This window comes from Monodelphis domestica, chromosome 7 (assembly GCF_027887165.1).
Source record: "Monodelphis domestica isolate mMonDom1 chromosome 7, mMonDom1.pri, whole genome shotgun sequence".
NCBI lineage: Eukaryota > Metazoa > Chordata > Mammalia > Didelphimorphia > Didelphidae > Monodelphis > Monodelphis domestica.
The window spans coordinates 166,303,310-166,319,490 of NC_077233.1; the positions used below are offsets into that span (position 1 = coordinate 166,303,310).

The 16,181-nt window shown below is 39.1% G+C and overlaps 1 long non-coding RNA gene across 1 annotated transcript in view; it reads left to right on the forward strand.

Moving 5' to 3' along the window:
* The window catches only part of LOC103095341 (uncharacterized), a 191,908-nt gene that overhangs the window by 82,715 nt on the left and 93,012 nt on the right, over positions 1–16,181 (forward strand). The window contains exon 2 of the long non-coding RNA XR_470194.3: positions 587–675. This is a non-coding gene — a long non-coding RNA (uncharacterized LOC103095341). The remainder of the gene's footprint in view (positions 1–586; positions 676–16,181) is intronic.

The window sequence follows — 16,181 nt, forward strand, 5'->3', positions numbered from 1 at the left end:
CTGTGTATACTGTGTATTGGCTGCAAGGCAGAAGAGTGGTAAGGGCTAGGCAATGGGGGTCAAGTGACTTGCCCAGGGTCACACAGCCGGGGAAGTCTCTGAGGCCATATTTGAACCCAGGACCTCCCATCTCTAGATCTGGCTCTCACTCCACTGAGCTACCCAGCTGCCCCCATGAGGTGTTCCTGTTAAACAATTCCTTTGTGTTTACTTTTCTTTGTAAATGTTTTCTTCTAGGTAGATCATAAACTTCCTGAAAGCAGGGACTGTTGGATTTTTGTTTGCCTTACCCAGCGTCTAACCCCAAATCTTGCAGAGAGCAGGTACTAGCTGTGTGACCCTGGGCAAGACACTTAACCCCAATTGTCTATCCCTTACCCATCTTTTAGTATCAGTTCTAAGAAGATAAAGATTTAAAAAACAAACCCCAAAATGCTTTTTGAATTAAATTGAGTTGAATTTCTCCTGAACTATTTTTTTACCCTTATTTACTTTAGTCTTCAATCTAGCAGCCAGGTGTCAGCTATCTTAAATTATTCTTTATTTTACTAGTTCTCCCCAATTCTTTATTTGATTTTTTTTTCAGAAGTAGTCTTCAGAAAGCTCTTTCCAAGGGGCAGCAGTGAGTATAGAGGACTGCCACACTGCACAGAAAAGGAGGACCCACAGAAAAAGGTGGAAAACTGTCTTGTGATTTTGAAAGTTTCCTTATGTTATTTATACATTTGTTTGTGGGTTTATTTGAATTTGGGATTTTAATTTTCTGTGGGGTAAAATAAAAGGCTTCCCTGTGCCTAATAGCATCTATTACCTTAAGTACTTGTATAAGAGTTGGGGACCTTTTAACCTATATCCATGGGAATATGAACTTAGAAATAAGCTTTTCTAGTAAAAAAAAAAAGAGATTAATATTTTAGGATCACCCTAAGTTTAGACTCAGATCATGTAATTCCAAAGCTTGGGGCCATAGATTACATTTAACTCAGACAAGTCGATTAACATTTCTAGGCCTTAGTTTCCTAATATGTAAAATTGGGGGTTTGACTAAAGGATCTCTAAACTCTCTTCCAATGCTAAATTGTACAATCTTAAGTAATTATAGTCAGTTCCAAAGCAGGAATGAGCTCTTTGTGACTTCCTTTGTGTCTCTGTGGGTAGGGACAATGTTTATTCATCATTGAACTATCTTCTTTATAAATAACACTATGTACTAAGGGAAATGAGAATATAAATGATATACTGTCCCTGTTTTCAAGGAGTTTGAAAAATCTGGATTTTCTTCTACCTACTTCTAACACCAGAATCTAGTTTGGTGTCTTGTATTTAACAGGTACTTAACAAATAGCTGTTATTTTTACTTTTTCTGCTCTCACATCAATAAAACATACTAATATTTTGAAATTGTAATTGGAAGATGTTTGATTTTGGATTCAGATGGGAAGAGAAAAAGATCAGATTCTTAGAAATCAATATACAGCAAAGAAAACACACAAAAACTTTACTGACCTTTTTGTTACAGAAATTATTTTATTTATTATTTATTTATGGAGTATTGTAGTTAGCTACTGCAATGTTTTAAAAATGGCCCAAACCTACCAGTACAACTTTATTATTATTATTTTTTAAAGCTAATGACCAGAGCAAGCAAGAAAGGGGCTATCCCTAAGAAAAAATAATATTTATTGGAGACTGTAATTGTATGACCGATTGGAAGAGAGATTCCAAAAACCATTATTTACCAAGCAGAGTATTTGGAGGTTTTACCGGAAGAAGGGTTCCTACTTCTCAACCTATGCCAGTGCTGGAGAATTCACTCATGAGAGAGAACAGAGCACACACTGAATAGATACAAATCTATTTCCAAGAAGGCAATTATGGAGCGTAACATAAGGGAGATGTATGTTTCAGATCATTCGATATTAAAGATGGCAATTAACTTTGGAAAAGCAGAGAAGTTCAGGGAGGGCTTGGGGACCGAACACAATAGTCTTTTTTCCTTTTCTTTCTTTCTTTCTTTTTCTTTTCTTTTCTTTTCTTTCTTTTTTTTTTTGGTTGTTGTTGTTCAGCACCGGAAGCGGGGAAGGTGATGGCTAAGGGAGATAACTAAAGGGCTTCGGGTACTTACTGCTTTTCTTTCATTATGTTCCAGTTTTCCGGGAAAGGCTGAAAAGAGGTTTAAGGCATTGGGGAGCAGAAGCCATGCAAAGTGGTTTGGGGAAAAGAATCTGTGTGTACAAGGGAGGCTGAACAAAGGCACCGGGCGGGCAATCGCGGGCAGGAGCCTGGCAAAGCAGTTTAAGGAGAAGAAGTCTCCGGGTGAGGTTGAATAGACAAACAGGGCAATTGGGAGCAGGTGCGGGCCGAAGCAGTTTAAGGAGGAGAATTTGTGCGCGGAGGCGGCTGACAGAAGACACCGGGCAAACGAGAGCAAAAGCCCTTCAAAACTGCTTAGGGACAGGAATCTGCGTGCAGCAAACTGACCCGGCAGCGGGAGAGAATGAGAAATCAGACCAGAACAAATTAAAAGACAAATGTTCGAAATGTGTAGAAAGTTAAAAAAGGCTTAGTGCATTGTAAAGGGAAGAGAGGTATGAAAACTTTTATTGGGAGAGGGGACAACATAATTAGTTGGGAGATGGGGAGGGAGAAGTTATTTTTTTTTTTTTAATTTGTTTGTTTTAAAGATTGAATAGCCTGAGAGAAGACTTAAGAAATAAAGGGAACATTTCCTTAGATTTGTTTGTTTGGAGGACGAGAAGGGAAAAGAAGACGCTAAGAAACAAAAGACTTCGGACTTCCCTCCAAGATGTTACCAACAGAGGATGAAATGCAAGATAAAGAGGCAAAAATAATTTTGCTGGACTGTAGAGCCCTAAGTGTTGCGGGGCTCTGTCCTGATCATTGAACGGAGTCCCCTGACACTTTTGAGTTCCTAAGCCTTTGACAGAATCTTCCATTATAATACTGTCGGCGGGAGAAGCCTGGACAAGGAGACCAGGAATTATTTTATTATAAGAATGGGGAAGAGGTGCGGAAGGGGATAGGCCGTGAATACTGGTTGAGTTAGGGCTGTGAAGGAAATGTCAGAACTTTGACAACCGAGACTAGGGATGGAGGTAACCCGCAGGATGATGGGATATCTAAAGGCCAGGGACTGGGTCGCGAAAGAGAGAGAGGTGGCGGCTGCTTAGTCATCTTCAGAGATAAATAGCGGAGTAGCTAGCGGGAAGCAGGTCAGGATACCTAATGAAGTTGGATCAAAAGAAGCCATTTGAAAGGACAAGGCATTTTTTTTTTTGCCTGCTGTTTTAAAGCGATTCAGGTGCGAGCATTACCCTGCAGGCTTGTGAGAGACTAGGCTGTGGCTAATAACAGTGGGGGAGAGGATGGAAAAGGGAAAGCTTAAGAAAAAAAGGAGTTTTTTGTTTAAAAAAAAGGCAAGCAAAGACTGATATGGAAGAAACAGTCCTCAAATGTGATTTTTAAACAACAACTTGCGACAGCAAACACTTTTTTGGATATGAAAACATTATGGACAGTTGCAATCATGAAAATATTAGGAATAATAGTAGAAACAGTGCCAGGGGGCTAATTAAACATCTGGGCACATCATTTAATTTCACTGTGTCTCAGTATCTCCAGCTATAAAATGAGAGAGTTTGACATAATGGCTTATAACCTTTCTTCCAACTCAAGATCTCTGATCTAATGATCAAGGCCATTAAGGAAAGAGGGGGAGGAAAACCCCTTAATTCAAGAGACAGAGAAAAATGGAAAATTGGTGAATGCACAGAGATGGGAGACAGATGTTTGTGATTCAGTCAGTCTTGCATCATAGTAGTTTTTAAAAGGCAGTATGTGAAAATGAATAGAATATGATTGCAAATGAAAATGGCCAATGGACATTGATAACGTGAAGAGGGGAAAAATGCATTTAAACAAAGTGGTTTCATTTAAATTTCCTCTGGAAACCAATTCACTCTTTGTATGTCATTCCAGGAAAAGCTTTTAATATATTAAAAAACATCCAAGAAACAGACATATATTAAAGGGGGTCAGCAAACTAATAATGTAGTGAATATAGTAATTAATTTGGAATTTAAAAGATTTGGTTTTAAATTTCTGACATTTGGGGAGTATTTCTCACCCTCTAGTCTTTTCTCTGTGGCTGTGGCAAAATTGCCTAATATCTCAGCCTCAGTTTTCTCTTTCATAAAATGGAGAAAGTAGCAAGATTATTGTGAGACTCTAATACCTTAATGTATATAAAGGTCTCTGTGAAGTTTAAAACATTGTGCAAGTGGTGAAGATATTGTTTTCATTTTTAGATATTAATTTTGTGATTATTTTGAGTGCTTTGGAAGTTATAGTATGTTATAAATAGAATATCATCATTGGTACTAATAAATTATTATTAATAATGCCATTTTGGTCCAGACCTATAGGTCTGTGCAAGAACTCCCAGTGAAAAGACTCCCTCTACCAGTATAGATGACAAATATTCCTTGATGCAGCTACTCAGAACACTGAGAAGTTAAGTTCCCCAGGGCTGCATACCTATCATGGGCCAGAGGTGGGATTTGAATCCCAATAGGATTAGAAATAATAATAATTATCTTGTTTCCTTATTTTCAAAATAGGGTTATTCTTATGGATTTTCTAATATTCTCTGATTCATTAATAGGATTGCAGAAAAAAAATCTATAATGCTTGTTTTGGGGTGCAGAGCTAAAATTTGCCTTATAGACAAAATTGTATTTGGTCTTTTTTGTGCCTCTATGTGATTGCCAGGCACTATGATATAGTCAGTGGCTTAGAGGGTCACTTTTAGAATCAGAAAGATCTGAATTGAAGCCCTGCTCTTACATACACTTAGCTGTGTGACCATGGGCAAGATTCAGCCTCTAAGTAGCCTCCCTGGTTAGGTCTCTATGATGATAAATCTCAGATGGTTGGATGATGGGCATTGGTGGAGGGAGTTAACACAATGGAAGTTCCTCACATGAATAAACTCACAGATCTGGCCCTCTCCTCCCCACAAAAAGTCACCCTAGTGTTTGTGGGATGTGGAATCCACCTGACAGATACTGTTATTCCAGAGAACATTATAATTATGACTTTTCTGAAGCAACTCTCAAACAATTGGTATTGAACAGAGTGGAGTAAGAGAGTTGCTTGGGTCTGTCTCTGAGTTTCTTCCAGCTGCAGCCTATACAGCCTCACCTCCTACAGGGTACATCATCTTGGTTCAGACTCCCTCACTCACCCCAGAGTGGTGTTGGCAGGCTTTGCCATCTGCTGTCGCTTTAGAGCAGTGGCCAACTTTGCCATAGTCATTCCCACCTCGTGCTTTCTAGACATCTCCCTGCTGCTCTTTGTTGCTGCTTCTTTCCCTTTAGTACTTTCTGCGGTAGATGCTCAGCTGCCCTTTGTGGCCTGGATGATAAATTGAATTATTGTAAGCATGGGGAACAGGTTTACTTCCAGGGGAGATGTGGAAATGAAAGGTGTGGCTTCAGCAAAGTGGTGCCAACTCTCCCTTCTTCCTTCCTGCTCAGATGAAAATGTTTTCAAAAGTGAAATCAGTGTCTTTCTGGGAAAAGGTTTTGTTTGGTTTGGGCTTCTAATGAGAAGTTTTTGCACCTTTGAGTTCTCCAGGGAGATTTTTGAAGCCAGATCTTAGGGCCTGAGTAGGGATGTCAATAGGCAGATCGTGGAATCATGGTGTTGTACACTGTGTGCTCATTTGCAGACTTATGCAATAATTGGAACGGATCTATGCACAATTAATTTGCATAAATGATATGGAAACAGCAACAACTAGAAAACCAGTTTTTCAACACACACAATGTGCCCATTACTTCATAAACAAATGTCCCTTTACAGCAATTGGATTTATCTGCTCTCAGATTTCCTTTGATAAATCAATTGTATTTCATAGGATATTTCTCATATGTTGTAAAATTAGATTAACCAACACAACTCTCCAGACTTGCAATTATCAATGAATTCATGGTTGCAGTATTGTTTTGGAAGACACCTTTGTGTCTTTGGTAGGAAATGCTATAATTTTATAGGCTTCCTATCCCGTATTCCAGCCCTCCTATTTCTTACTGTTGCCTAGGCAGTTAGGCAAGGGTTAAAGCAATGCCATAGTGGGACAAGAGACGAGGATCTCTCTGCTCTGTATTGGACTATTAAAATGAGTTATTTGGACAGTTTTAAGTCTTATGAAAAGGAGGGTGTTTATCTAGCAGCTGCAAAGTGTATTTGCTTTTCAAGAGAAGTCTAAATCACAGCCAGTTCTAGAAGATTACATGGAAGAAACTACCTAGGACTCCGGGACGGTGAGATCCATCAGAACATAAGGAATAGCACTATTGGCAACCCCAACTTCACTTCTGTGATGGCGAGGGGCTCATTGCCTATTTGAATCCTTTTATGTATTTTCTACATCTGCTTATGGGTTAAAAATCTTCTATAGAGACCAAATTGTATTAAGGTTTCTTTGTCCCTGTATATTATTGAACAGCATTATGATGTAGCTGACGTCTTTGGGTATTTTCTTGTATGATTTCTGCCTCTGTTTATGGGCTCCTCCAAATCCTTTGTCTTCTCCATTTTTTTGTGAGATAAAATAAAGACTGTCTTATAATTAATTTGTATTTGGTCCCTAAAGCGCTCTATAAGAACTGGGGCCCTTCTTCTTCACATTGTGGCAAGTAGACATGAAGTGCATTTTACTTTCCTTTGGAGATTTTCCCAGGTCCACGCGACCCCAGTGCTTTGGAAGTCTTGAGACAGAGGCTACATATAGTCTCAGAGAGCTGCTTGGAGCACTGGGAAGTTAGGTGACCCATTATTCAACGAGGAGTTTATAGTCACTCATTTCCATAGGTATCCAAGGTGGGCCAAGAAAGAACCCAAGTAGCTTCTCATTTGCTTTTTTCTTGCATAGCTCACAGTAGCGTAGTAGGTCATAGTGATAGGTACAGTATGCATAAATAACAGAGGCTAAGGGAGAGTGGAGATATAGGCTTAATACGAAAAAAGAAGATCTAAACCTTTTCATCATTAAAGCACTGCTGCCTTCTTCATTGTTTATACTCTCAGCCTTGTATAATAGTCCTGGTCACAGGACCTCATTCTGCCTTTGATCTCTTTTCAAACCTCCTACTGTACAACCATAAAGAGTGGCCAAGATTCTTCATACTTCATTACCCTCCTCCATTTAATGGAGTGAGTCTTCTGGAAGACTTAAGGGTTCATTCTTCCTGATAATTTGTGCTTGAGGTCAGTGTTCTGGAACCTTCTTTCCAGCTGGAAAAGAAAGGTATTTGAAAACTCACCTTTAGACTTAAAAAGAATAACAATACCATCTGACATTTATGCCCTTCATTTGAGCTCCACAACAGCCCAGTGAAGTAGAATGACTATTATACCCATTTTAAAGATGAAGAAATTGCTATTTAGCACCACATGCCCTGCTTTCCAGCTCTTCTTTATCTGTTGTCTTTCTCCATTAAAATATAAGCTCCTTGAGGACAGGGACTGTTCTCCTTACTTGAATTAATATCTCTAGTGCTTGGCAAGGTGCTTGACACATACTTTTAAAGAAATCCTTCCTTCCTTCCTTCCTTCCTTCCTTCCTTCCTTCCTTCCTTCCTTCCTTCCTTCCTTCCTTCCTTCCTTCCTTCCTTCCTTCCTTTCTTCCTTCCTATCTGTCATACTTATCAGCCACCTATCTATCCATCTCTCATCTCTCTCTCTCTCTCTCATCTCTCTCTCTCTCTCTCTCTCTCCCTCCCTCTCTCTCTCCCTCTCTCTCTCTCACCTATCTGTCTCTCTATCACTCTGTCTATCCATCTATCCACTCTTCTGTCATATCTATCTACCTTATCCATCAATCTATCAGTCTGGGATTCAAACTCAAGGCTTCCCAACTGCAACTTTAGCCTGCTACCTGCTATACTGCACTGAATAGACTGTGCACAGGAACAATAAAAACAAAAACTTGAAAATTTCACGTCCTGTTTGGATCAGTCCAATTATTCTGTCTTATACGCTGGCACCATGGAGTTGTTGTACCAGGTTCCTCACTTGCTCAGTGGGATTAATTATACTCATGGTACCTGCCTTATTAGGCTATTTTGAGGGTTAAATAAGATAATCTATCCAAAATGCTAATTGAGATGTCAATTACTTGAGTTTACAGAGCACTTTACAAAGATTAAATCATGAGGCACTAGGTGGCTCAGTTGTTACAGACTAGGCCTGGAGACGAGAGGTCCTGGGTTTAAATGTGATACCAAACACTTCCTAGCTGTGAGACTTTGAGCAAGTCACCCCCAATTGTCTAATCCCGACTGCTCTTCTGCCTGGGAATGGATATTCAGTTTCAATCCTAAAATAGAAGGTAAGGGTTAGGGAAAAAAACCCAATTCTTTGGCCACAGTAATCCTGTGAGAGGTGGGTTCTGTAGCTATTTTACAAATGAGGAGATTGAGGCTGAGAGGCTAATTTTTTTTTTTGTATTTACTTGAATACATTTTGTTTTCTTCCAATAGAATATAAACTTCTTGAGGTCATGAATTATATCTCAGAGCCTAGCACAGTGCCTGGAACATTATAGATGAGTAATAAAGGCTGGTTAATTTGAATTAAACTGGGATATGATTGGGCTATAGTTTGACCAAAAAAAGATCTAGGACATTCAGAGGAAATAAACTCAAGGACAGGCAACTGTGTGACTTGGCTCCCCCAAAAAGCTAATTTGATCTTGGGCTACATATTAAAAGAGGCCTAGCTTCTAGGAATAAGAAGGAGATAGTCCCTTGATGCTCTGCCCTGTGGTTAGATTGCAAATGGGATACTGTGTTTTGTTCTAGGAAATGCATTTTAGAAAAAATATTAACTTGTAGAATACAACCAGAGAAGTTAGTGATGAAAGGTCTCAAGTGATGGGAAGTGATGAAAGTTATGAATGGACCCAAATCCATGTAATTTAAGGTTGAAGGACCATGTCATGTTTAGCCTGATGAAGAGGAAGCTCAGTGGGGACATGATAGCTGGGTTTATTTGCTTAAACATAAAAGACTTTGATGTGGAAAGAGAGACTGGATTTATTCAATTTGGCTCCAGAGAGCAATATGAGTAACAATGTGTGGGTGTGTGGATGGTGGTGGTACAGTTGTCAGGAAAAAAATTTAGGTTAGATGTAAGGAAAATTTTCCTAATAATTTTTTGTTTGTTGTTGAGTAATTTTTAGTTATGTGACCTTTTGTGAACCCATTTGGGGATTTCTTGGCAAAGATATTGGGGGGTGATTTGCCATTTTGTTCTCTAATTCATTTTACAGATGAAGAAACCGAGGAAAACAGATTTAAGTGACTTGCCTAAGATCACACAGCTAGTAAGTTTCAGAGGCTGAATTTGAACTTGGGAAGTTGAGTCTTCCTGATTCCAAGCCCAGTGCTCTATCCACTATGCACCTAGCTGCCCTGTTAATAATTAGAGCTATCTAAAAGATTTCCCTGGGATATACTGGGTACTTATTCCCTGGAAGTCTTGTTGGATGGTTTGTAATGAAAATACTTCTTAGAAGCCTTTTTCAGTGCTGAAATTCTGGGATTTGGGTTCATGTCAGGGATACAAATCCCAGACCATTTCAAGGACAGAAACCAGTTGCAGACTTAGGTCCTGGGCTTCTTACCCATTTTTTTTTAACTTGGACGTCCTTTGCCAGTCTGGTAAAGCCTGTGGACTCCTTCTTAGAATAATATTTTCAGAAGTATAAAATAAAATCCATGAGATTCTAAAGGAAACCATTGTATTGAAATCGTTATCAAAATCTTAAAAAGATATAATCTTGGACAATAGATTGAGAAACTCGGCATAATCCGTACCCAATTGTCTGTATCCTGGAACATAGACTATTACCAGAAGGCCCGGTGAAGTTTGTTTTTTTCCCTCCATTCTGCTATTTTCCAAATATAATTTTCTAAATTTTTTTTGGTGGGGCTCGGGGAGGGACATTGTGAAATCCTCTGGTGTGCAATGCTTTTTGTAGTGATTTCTAAAAGATCTAGACCAATATTTTTCTGTCTGCCTTGGGAGATGAAGGTCAGGCTACTTAAAGCTGCCCTCCCCTTTTTTGTGCCATACTCTATGATTTGAAGTATCAGGTGGTCAAGCTGACTCTGTCATCGACACTTTGCACCTGCAGCCCATGTAACATTTCATTTAAAGAAATGGCATTTCTTTAAGATCCAGCTGGGGAGCTAGATGAGATGTTAATGCATTTTGAAGCTACTTAAAGGGAGTTAGAGCTTTAAGTGAGGTCAGTCTCTCCTTAAATGTTACACTGGGCTGCTACTGACAGGCAGGCAAATGAGAGTTTTTTGACATTTAAGTAAATTATGAGGGAAGATGGCTCAATCAATTTGCTTCCCGACAAACTTGGGTCTTTTGCCTCAGCCTTCTCCGTGTGGAGTTCGTTCATTGTTCATATATTCTCCCCATATGGCATGTGTATGCATCTGTGTGTGTATTTGGAGATGCCCCATTTGGAAAGTGGGGACGACCCCAGTGGTCGCTTGAAGCCCTTCTACTTTTGTCATAGCACTTTCACATTTTTGCTGTGTTAATCTCCGTATCGGATTGTTGATTTGATGATTTCTTTGTTTAGTCCCCATTCCCACCCTAATCAATTCAGATCTCATTATGACAAATTGTCATAAGCAGAAAAAAATACAACAAAAAGCCATTCCCAGCTTCAGCGGAGGGTCTGCTGATTTTGAGCAACATCCCACACAATGAAAGCCTCCCTTAGCAGAGTTGACCTCTCTTTGGAATTTGTGTTGCTGATAACTGACCATGGAAGAATTTGCTATCCCTCATGGGAGGTCTCTGCATCCCAACGTATACGCCTGGTAAGTTCAATTGATTAGAGGATGGTGCCAGTGAGACCCATGTCGTAGGGCTGATTCCTCTGAAGAGATTAGTCAGCTTGGCTGTGTTCCAGGGCGACAGAATGTTCCCCTAAATTTCAATCAGGTGGCACTTACTACAGAAGAATGCTATTTGTGCATTTAGCACATATTCATTAACTGTCTCCTATGTTCAGAGCAGGGACCAGTTAGTAGCACAGCGGGTTGAATGCGGGGTCTGGAGTCAGGAAGACATAACTCCCTGAGTTTTAAATCCAGCCTCAGCTGCCTACTAGCTGTGTGATTCTGGGCAAGTCATTTAACCCTGTTTGCCTCAGTTTCTACATTTGTAAAATGAGCTGGAGAAAGAAATGGCCTATCACTCTAATAACTTTGCCAAGAAAACTCCAGCGTTAAACATGACTGAAACACAATAACAATATATTCAGAGCACTGAGTTGCATGCTGGAGTAGATACGAAAATATATAAAATATGATAGCTAGCTTTGTGGAACTTTGTAGAAGGAGGTAGTAAGTAGTAAGTTATATGTAATCACAATAATAACAATATTTGTGGAATGTTTTAATAATATATTATCTCCGTTTTGCAGATAAGAAACTGAGAAGGGAGAGAGAGAGAGAGAGAGAGAGAGAGAGAGAGAGAGAGAGAGAGAGAGAGAGAGAGAGAGAGAGAGAGAGAGAGAGAGAGAGAGAGAGAAAGGGAGAGAAGAGGGAGAGAGAGAGAGAGAGAGAGAGAGAGAGAGAGAGAGAGAGAGAGAGAGAGAGAGAGAGAGAGAGAGAGAGAGAGAGAGAGAGACTCAAACTTAAATGGATCCATGATCCCATTGTTCTGGAAGTCATCTCTTGTCGGTTTTCATAGAAATTTGCTACAAAAGAATCCATCTACTCAACCTTGGACCTATACTTGTGAAACATATAGCTATTAGATATTTAGTACAGCAATCAATCCCACATCTCCTGATTCTAAGTCTAACCCTACTCATTTTGCCAGACTGTTTATTATAGATATTTGAACATAACAGTGTGAAGTACTAGGAGAATAGATGAGTTAGAGGATGAGACAAAACTGGACAGATCAAAACAAACTCATCACAACAGCAAGAAAAATAGGAGCCAGAGTTCATGTATTACTGGCAGTGGGGCAGATGTTACATTTTTGTTAATGTAAAGCTAGCATAACCCATTTCATGGCAGGTAGCTGGGAACAAGTGAGGTATATATGGCTAGAAACTTGAGGAGCAATATTGGTTTCTGGGTATCTGTGACCTAATCTTTCATTTTCCTGAGTGTATCTGGGGTCTCTCAGGACTCAGTGACATAGGCAGGAGGTCTCTATTTGGCTCCATACAGTTCCTATAGAATTAAGAAACTTGGTAAGTGAAAGTATTTTAAGATAATTTTAATGTAGGAATTTTGGGGTGAATCTGGAGATCTTTTGGGTAAAATATTATTCTCATCCAGAAAGAAGAAAAAAACTCCTGGTCCCTACCTCTGAATAGCTCTTTGATTCTATAAATATTAAAATTAATACCTGATACTCCAAGTATTATTTTAATACTATTTATTAAAATCAACTTAGAGCAAAGGGAAAGTTACTATAGAGAAAGCTGCCCCCTTCCTCCATGCCAGTCTGTGAATGAGAAAGTTGGAGAAAACCTGAAACAGAGCCAGAGGAGTAAGATTTGCAGAAGCTGTCAATCAAGAAGCATTCTGGAAGGAATTGTGGGGGGAGACTGTTGAAAGGAACAACCAAACTGTGAGAAGGGGTCTTTTGCTCTTGAGACAGGAAGGAGTAAGGACTGAGAAAATCCTTCTCTTACTGATTTCTCCTTACTGGACAAAAGTGAGTAAAAATCCTCAACCTGTTAGCCACATCCCTCAATTCAAGGCTCTATTCTATTATTCTTCAATTTAGGAGTATTTTAAGATTAGGGAAACCCTAAACCCTCTCTCCCATCAAACTTCCCTATCCTTCCCCCTTTCCTAAATAAACCCCTTTGTTCAAACCATCTAAAGAGAGAGTTATCTATTAGTTTTATCAGGAAACTCACTCAGTTATCTTCCAGTGTCACCAACTGAAGAAACCAACTGATAGGGGGAGGGAGAATGGAGGAGGGAGTAAAGGGATGAGCGTAACAGATCTCATCTCTCAATCACCATAACCCTTAAATCAATCACCCAATACAGGTTCCAGCCAGAGAGAGAGCTTCTGGGGGAGAGTGCCAGTGTGGAGAAAATAGAAACTGAATACCAAATTAACCAATGATGCACGTACAGGGAAAGAAAAAGGGGATTGTGGGAAATGCAGTTTGGGGTACACATTCTAAATAATACATTCCCCCTGTGATCCTTTGGGAGAACAGTCTCCCCAATGGATCATGAAAACATAACTAACTTGTAACTTGAACTAGAGGTATATACAAATATTATAGTTTTTAAAGGGAAATTACAATAATTTGGGGATAAGAGGAAAATAAAAGAGAAAAGGAACAAACCCCAAAATAGGTGCATTGACAAAAAGCAAATTGGGGGCAGTCCCCTTTGGCATAAGAGTGTACATTCAAAACAGAAGCATTTCACCCCCACCTTTACCCCCCACCCAAAGTTCAAATTCGCCATATCTCAAAGTTCTCTCTGGACCTTCTGGTACGGTGTATGGTCTCTGCAGGCATCTAGATTCTGGGAGATAGTCTCTTGTTCTAAATTAGGCTCAAATTCAAGTCAAAGTTCATAGCAATAACATTCCCCCCTGAGGACAATAATTAATATTCACCTCACCTTGAAGAGAATCCCTAGACTAGAATCTCTATAGTTGTTCTAGGATTGCCAGATGATCTTAGATATTGGGAGTATTCCCACAGACACCCATGGGCACTAATACTACACTTTAGAGTGTGCTTGGTCTCTACTATGGTTGTTCAGGGCCTTGTACCATTGGGAAGAAGGACAGTTTTCTGGAGTTCTAATGGGCATTTAATGTTTGATCTAGCCTGCCAAATAACTCCTCTTGTAAAATGATGCCACGGAAGTAGCATGACATAGTAGGTATAAATTAAAAACCTGTTTTTCTTCCCCATTTCCCTATGAGCCTATCTATGTAAATTATTCCATTTCTGACAGCTATTATTTACTAGGACAAATGAGTTTACTTACTATTCATATTTTGTGTTATTTTTGGTGCAAATAGAATTTGGTGGAAGGAGTCAAGTCTGTGTATGAAAGGAAAAAGATCAGAAAAATGACTTGAATCTAAAAAAAACCAGTCATATCCCTGGACTAGCATTATTTAGAGGAGCAGATACAAATGATTCTGTCCCAGTATCTCTTTCCCTCAATTGGAGAATAAAATAGTAATATATTCTTTCCTCTTGGCCAGAGTCAAAGCCTCCCCTGGAAAGGGTGTATAATTGAAAATCTGTTGACCTAAAAAAAGAACTACATTTCCCGAGAGCCTACTGACTTCCTGTCATTACTTCCTGTAGACAGAGGATAAATGAGGGGGTGTTGAGGCTTTGTCTCCTCTCTGTGTCTTGTAATCAGTGGTGATGGTGGTAAGGTGGGGATTTTGAAAATTTTGAAAATAACTAACCAGCCATGGGCACATGGTTTTATTTTGTATCCTCTTTATTCCTTGATTTTCTAATGATCATTTAATAAACATTCTTAAACTTTAATATTTTTTATTATTTCAGATTAAATTTTAAATTTTATAAGGGGTGGTTATTAAGATTCCAGAGACATCTATGTGATCTACATTTAGACAACCCATGTACACTTGCTTACAGAGAGAATGTATGTAAGGCACTCTGTAAAATCCAATATACTCTATAAATATGATCTATTATAATGAGTTGTACTATATAACAAATAGTTCTTTCTGCTTTGGTCAGCATCTGTTGTTAGAACTCAGTGATAAACTAAATTGCCAATATTTCCTGGACAGGATGTTAACATTTCCTCAGTTGGTGATCTGCCTTTTCCTGTCTACCAAGGAAGTTCCTGCCCCAAATGAGCTTTCGGGACTTTCAGGCCCATTATAATGACAATTTGTTTAGGACTGAGAGGAGAATAGTGACTTAGGTATGTGAAGATTGGATTTGTCTCTCCCCTGATTGTAACAATGAAAATACTTAGCTCTTCCCTGATTGTAAAGATTTAAATTGTAACTCATGTCTATTTTTAGATTTTAATCCTCATAAGTGTAAACACCCTACTGAAAGGTTAAGTATGGAGACCTGCCCATTTTTAGATTCAATCACAAAAAGTGCAAACATGGTACTTAAAAGTTAAGTATGAAGATCTTCCCATTTAGATCTAATCACCCAAAGTGCAAATATCTCACTTAATCATGAAGTGAGAGGTCTATGATCCACTTATGTGGTAGTGGGTAATGAATCAGAATCAACTAACTGCCTTCTGGGCAGTCTTAGAGCAGAGCTTCAGCTGTGATTGGTAGATGTGGAATTAAGTGAAGTGACACAAGAGAAAATGCCTTTAAAAGAGAGAGTGCTACACAGTTTGGGAATTCTGGGAGCTGAGTTCAATTTGGACTTCCACTTCTGCTGGAGTTCAATTCTTTATGCTTTTGAGTTGAGGCTGGTGAAGATGGGCAGAAGAATCTGCTGACTGGACTAACATGTGGTGAGTGAGGAGCTGGCTCTTAACTGTTTGATTTTCTGAAGAGACTTCCCAGGTCCTCAGCTTTGCTGAGGCTGGCTGAAACTAATTCTCCCTGCCCAGAGGGGCCAGGAGTAAATTACTTAGTGCTCAGGCTAGATATCTTACCTTATCCTCTCTCTGATTTCTTGCTTTACTCTTTCTACATTGTAAATAAATTGTAAATAAAATATCTTTGGAATTAATTAAATTCGTGGTGACCAAACTCTTAAATAATCAAGTCCAACCCTTAAAAAATTAACCCCTTCCCCTCTTACAGTTCCAATGACAACAATGGAATAATTTTATCTTCATTGGTTTGTATCTTTGTCAGTGGATATCTTGGTGATGGGACTGAACCTAGTTCTCTCTTATGTTATAGAGAAACATCAGAGTATTGCTGAAAGTGTCTCCAGAAGGTATTAATGGAGGGGTTTAGAGAAGAGTAGACTTGTCTGGTCCAAATGATAACAAATATTTTGGGGTTTTTTGGCCTAGATTTATGATTTTTATAGGGTAGGGTACTTCCACAATGGAAACTTATTTTCCTGATGGAGATTCATAATTTGTCTCTTG